This window comes from Bufo bufo, chromosome 6 (genome assembly GCF_905171765.1).
Source record: "Bufo bufo chromosome 6, aBufBuf1.1, whole genome shotgun sequence".
NCBI lineage: Eukaryota > Metazoa > Chordata > Amphibia > Anura > Bufonidae > Bufo > Bufo bufo.
The window spans coordinates 435,996,911-436,003,062 of NC_053394.1; the positions used below are offsets into that span (position 1 = coordinate 435,996,911).

Below are 6,152 nucleotides of genomic sequence, written 5' to 3' on the forward strand. Positions count from 1 at the left end.
CTCCCCCTCTAATGCAACGGCGAGTAGGCGTGGCCAGGCGGTTACTCTCCTCAACCATAGACTGAAGCTCTCATACAGGCGGTCCTCCAGCTCAAGCAGCCACTGCGCCATTTTCACTGGCGGTAGAGTAGACAGTTCGGAGTGTCCATGGATCTCTTCGAATACAACCACATCTGTAACTGCAGATTAAAGGGATGTTTCAGTGATATAAAGTTATCCCATATCCACAGGATATCAGATCGGTGGGGGTTGTACTGCTGGGACCTCCATCAATCACAAGAACAGGGGCCCCGTAACCTGAAATTTTGGGAAACCCTCCGAATTGAATGGAGCGAGGCCCCCATTTTTGTGATCCAGCAATAGGACCCTAACTGAGCTAATAGATATCTCCTGTGGATAGCTTTATATAAGCGGAACATCCCTTTAAGTATGTGGCCAATGACAGCTTGCGAGGGGTCCCACGTGACATTTCACGCATACTGTTCGCTGCATAGGCTGTGGCTGTATTATGCTATAGCAGTATCCGTAACAAACCGAAACCAGGGGCTGCAACATCAACGCAACGAACCCCCAAAGTGACAGTCAGGGGGCCCGAAATAAGCTCCACCACGCTAAGCAGGGAGGGGTCTCTGTCTTCTAACTGCGGGGAGGGAGAAGGTTAGCGGCAAGTTATTAGGGCACCTAATTATAAAGCTACTGGTCGGCAAAAACAGCCAACTTAGGGTTAACGATTGTCAGCTTCACCTCATATTACACCACAGCACTTTTACAGCTGCCAAAAATGGCAGCCTTCACATTCCCACCATTCAGTGCCAGCTCCTCCCAATATCCATCTCTACGCAGATAAAATGGCCACCAAGCTGACACAAAATGGCTGCCCTGTGCGGCTTCATAGACAAAAGTCACACCGGAGCATCATGACAACAAATAACAGTGCAGACAAATGGAGCGGTTGCTCATAGCAACCAGCTGATGTCATTGCGTTTCTGACTGGTTTCTAAGGCAGCGGGAGTATTGCCCATAGCAACCAATCACATTCCTGCTGTAGTGCAGTTTAGAATGTAAAAGCAGAGATCTGATTGGTTGCTAAGAGACTTCTACCTCCATCTCAACCAATCACATCACTGCTTTTAATATGTGCCTTAGTTGTGGAAGGCATTTGAATACCTTTATTGACAACATTTTTCTTTGACAAGAACGTAGGTAGAAGACGCAGACAGGACTATGCTACAAGCTACTTCTAACATGGCTGTGTCTGGACACCACATGGCTGTATACACACACAGAGTCCTTGAGTCGATTATCAAACTGAATAAAAAGCTGCAGCCAATCGGATGACGGCTTTCATATCATAACCTGCACTGGAAAAATTAAAGCTGAAATCTCATTGGCTGCTTTGTAAACTGCTCCATTTTGGCTTCTCCCCTCAGTAAAAATATCTTTAGTGATTTAAAGGGGGTTTCTCGCCAGACGGCCCCCTGTAATGTTAAGGTGTCTAGAGGCACCCTCTAGGTCAGGGCTGGCCAACCTGCGGCTCTCCAGCTGTTGTAAAACTACAATTCCCACCATGCCTTGCTGTAGGCTGATAGTTGTAGGCTGTCTGGGCATGCTGGGAGTTGTAGTTTTGCAACAGCTGGAGAGCCGCAGGTTGGCCAGCCTTGCTCTAGGTGGTCGGCTGTTTTATGCCAGGTTGGTGTATCTGATTGGCCTTGAGGGCTCACCTACATCAATTTCCATATTTCACACCACAAGATTGGCGCCATAAGATTGGGGGCGTTCCACCTGTGTCGCGGGAGCGGTAGATCACATATCATTTATGCTTGCCGTTTTGTTGCTGGCAGCCATTTTAATTTAGTGGGAAGAACTACATATCCCTGAAAGTGCGAATGGGGAAGACAAGTTAAGTAATCCTGTGCCTACTGGAGCGGGGCCGGCAGAGGGTCCGGATTAACGGACAGTCCGATAAATGTACAGACTGCGCTAGGGACCCCCGATCTCCCAAAAGGTATAACCCTGAGCGGCCGTCGCTTCCGCTCTGGCGGACTCATCGTTCGTGTATTACATGGACTTCCATTCGTCTGAACGGTCGGCAACGTAACACAGCCTTGAAGTTTAAATTCCTCACAAGATCTCTGCTTGCTGTCAATGAATGGTAACCTCCTTGTTTACATCCAGGTGCTGAAAACCTTTCCTGACAAGAATGGCGTCCGGCCTAGACAATCCTCTGCGAGCCATACACAATCTCTTGTACTGGGATTCAGGCTCTCTCGTGGTCCTGCTTACACAGCTGAGCTTTGTGACACTATCTCAGTGCTTTTAGAGATGGTTTCTATTCACAGACAGCAAGCAAAGGTCCTAAAAATGGCGACACATTGGAAGACCAGGTGTATTGGAAGGTCACTACACTTTACATCATACAATGATGACTCTTCAGAAATACCAACTGCTGGCAAATTCTGAAAATCCAATATTTTTGGACACATTTTATAGTATTTTATTATTATTGGTCCTGAAAAATGTCACAGAATGTCCAAAGAAGATAATCCCAGAGTCCTTTGTGTCCCAGCAGCCGCCCCGCTCGCTCGTCTACTCGCTAATGGACAATACAAGGAAACAGGAGACGCGCCTCGCTGGATCGGCGGCAGCTGTCACACCCCTTTTCACAGGACTGTACTCCCTGAGCTGGCGCATCGGTACAGGCCGAGAACATAGCGACTGCGGCCTCGTCTTATATATACGTGCAAATTATCGTCGAACAGTCAGAAAGGACGATCCGACCCTAAACACAGTCATCCGAACCGCGACCCCAAATTCGTTTTGTGACTCCCAGTCTGTCCATGCATGACTGGATCCTACCAAACTCATGCAGGAATATGACTATGCACAAGGAAGATGGTGAAGACTTCTAACCACTTGCTAAATCTGTTCCTTCTGGGGACATGCTTGAGGCCTTTACAGCTACCTTACTGACATGGTGCACCATTAAAGGGGAAGCTGTCTAAAAACAAGACTGGCGAGGACCTCCACCGATTTCCACCTCAAAGACCCCTCAGAAAAGTGTCCAGGACTCTTTGGTTGTGGATGGAGCCTACCTGAAGGTGCTGGTAACCGCTACGGCACAAAGTCAGTAGAAGGCAAACCAAGGTGCATCCGTAATAATGTGTCATCAGGGCACAGACATTTTTCTACAATTATTACAAAAATGTACAATATTCTACAAAATCTTGTTCTTCCAGTCTGTGAGACACCTTCTGAAGAGCGCTGGGTGCCCAAAAACAGCAAACTGCAGAGAGAAGAGCAAATTCTAACAGGCTGATCTACACAACGGTTCACTCGCCCTGGTACCGGCCGGTCTACGACGAGATCGCAAAACGTTTGGCCAAGAACACCACAAATATAGCTGAGCATTTGTGAATTTATAATTAAAAAAAAATCCCCCCAAAAATTAAAATAACTTGTAGGATCGGCTCGGTAATCTGCCTGAGATGGTTATTTATTCCAATTGCTTACAAAATTGTTTGCAGTTTCGGGAGCGTGACCACGGAGCATCAACATTCCTCTCGTTCAATTGGTCGACCGGGTTGGACTATTCTTTATTCCTGGCCAAAAACTTTTCTACTCCAACTAAACGACGTCTGGGTCACACAGTAAGCCACCCAATAAGCGGAGGGCGGTATCCCTGCTCGGCCTCACGGCGACACGTGTAAATAAAACGCAACAATAAAACAAATGATAGAAGAGACAGGCTGACGATGAGCCTATATAAAACATCCAATATAGAGGAAAACATACAAAAAAAAATAAAAAAAACTGTTGCCAGCCGCCTTATAGTATAACCACTACTTAGGACCGACGACCTGTTCTCGACGCGCCGCCCTCTGATTCCAATTCATGTAATAAAGAAACTAAGATTTAGTCTTACTGGTAAACGGTTTTCCAGGAGTCAGACATGACAGTACCCACTGGAGGATGTCCTATTGGATCTCTGTAGGGACAGGAAGCGCGAGAGGTTAAAAGGCCCCTCCCTAGCCCTCCCACCAGTGTTCTTTCCAATTACTACACCAGATAGGATCCAAAGCATTTATTGAACTTCCATGTTAATCTCACATTGGAAAAGTAATTAAGGATCCCGGCAATAACCGGAAAGGAAAAAAATGGGGGGGTAAATAACGGGTACTGTCATGTCGGACTCCTGGAAAACCGTTTACCGGTAAGACAAAATCTTAGTTTCCAGGACGTCACTCCATGACAGTACCCACTGGAGAACTACCAGCTTAATAACTAGGGGGGGACCACCGCCTGGAGGACCTTACGACCAAACGCCAGGTCCTGGTTGGCCAGAGAATCTAGTCTATAATGTTTAACAAATGTAGAGAAACTGGACCATGTGGCGGCCCTGCAAATCTGCTCCATTGAAGCATATGCTTTTTCTGTCCACGAAGATGCCACTGCTCTGGTGGAGTGGGCTCTTATAGATAAAGGGCAAGTAAGTCCTTTCTGTATGTAAGCCTCGCGAATAGAGTCTCTGATCCAACGGGCTAGAGTCTGTTTCGAGGCCTTGTTGCCTCTGTTCTTTCCTCCAAACAAAACAAAGAGGTTCTGCGATCTTCTCCAAGGCGCTGTTCTCTGCAGGTAAGCGAGAATTGATCTTCTTACGTCCAAGCAGTGGAATCTTCCTTCCTTCGCATTCTTAGGGGAGGCACAAAAGGAGGGAAGAATTATTTCCTGATTCCTGTGGAACAGAGATACCACTTTTGGTAAAAAGGATGGATCTAATTTCAAAATGACTCGGTCATCCAAAATCTTCAAGAATGGTTCCATGATGGAGAGGGCCTGAATTTCTCCAATTGTACGAGCTGTGGTATTGGCTAGTAGAAAGACTGTTATAAAAGGAATGTAACTTATCCGATAACTGGTCAATTGGTTCGAAGGGAGAACTACAAAGACCCTCTAAGACTATATTTAAGTCCCATGGGTCTAATAGTGGGTCTCAACCTGGAAATGGATTTTACAAATCTTCTAATCCACCTGTGGTCTGCCAGAGGAGTGTCAAGAAAACTACTCAAGGCCGAAATCTGGACCTTAAGGGTACTGGGTTTTAGGCCCAAATCGAAACCCGCCTATAAAAAGTCCAGAATGCAGCCTATAAACGGGACTGAGACCCCTGGATGAGAGTCTGAAAGCCATGATGTAAATCTCTTCCATATCTTTAAATATATGGCCGAGGTTACAGGTTTGCGGCTTAGCTGCAAGGTTGAAATTACCTTATCCGATAGGCCTTTACTTCTCAGGATCTGCCTTTCAGGATCCAGGCTGTTAGTCTTAGTTTCTCTAGGTTCGGGTGTTCCAGGGGCCCCTGTACGAGAAGGTCCTTCCTTCCTGGAAGAGTTATTGGATCTTTTAGGAGCAAATCCTTCAACAGCGGGAACCAGGCTCTCTTCGGCCAAGCCGGGGCTATAAGAATAAGGGTCGCTGAGCATGTTTTTAGTTTCTTTAGGACCAATGGGATCAAGGGAAACGGAGGAAAGGCATACGCCAAGTCCATCTCCCAATCCTGGGATAAGGCGTCTACCCCTAGCGGATTGTCTCTCGGATTCAGAGAGAAGAAGTGATTTACCTGGGTGTTCCTCCTTGAAGCAAATAGGTCTATCTGTGGGAACCCCCATTGGTGGCAGATCTGAAGAAAAACTTCCCTGTTTAGGCACCATTCGCCTGCATCGAGACAGTGTCTGCTTAGGAAGTCTGCCGCAGAGTTCTCTGCTCCTTTTAGGTGAACTGCAGAAACTGAGAGGACTTCCCTCTCTGCCAAGTGAATTTTTTTTTCTGATAAATCCTGAAGTAGAGGGTTCCTGGTTCCCCCCTGATGCTTCAGGTAACACACAGTAGTCACACGTTGTCTGACAGAACTTTGATGTGGTGGTTGGAGAGAATGTGTTCCGCCGTCTTTAGAGTCTGCCATACCGCCTTCAGCTCCCTGTAATTTGAAGATCTGTGGCTGTCCAGGCTGGACCATCTGCCCTGGAAGAAATGATCCTTCAGATGGGCACCCCAACCCCACTGGCTTGCATCCGTGGTAATGACTATGGATGGAGACGGGTTCCAGGCCACCCCCCTAAATTTTCTGGGTTGGTCCACCAGGATAGAGAACTTAG

At 47.0% G+C, this 6,152-nt stretch overlaps 1 long non-coding RNA gene across 1 annotated transcript; it reads left to right on the forward strand.

Moving 5' to 3' along the window:
- The first annotated feature begins 652 nt into the window (after positions 1 to 652).
- On the forward strand, positions 653 to 3,815 carry LOC121004963. Its single transcript, XR_005779846.1, has 2 exons — positions 653 to 1,512; positions 1,668 to 3,815. It is a non-coding gene; the product is annotated as an uncharacterized LOC121004963 (long non-coding RNA).
- Positions 3,816 to 6,152: the final 2,337 nt, after the last annotated feature.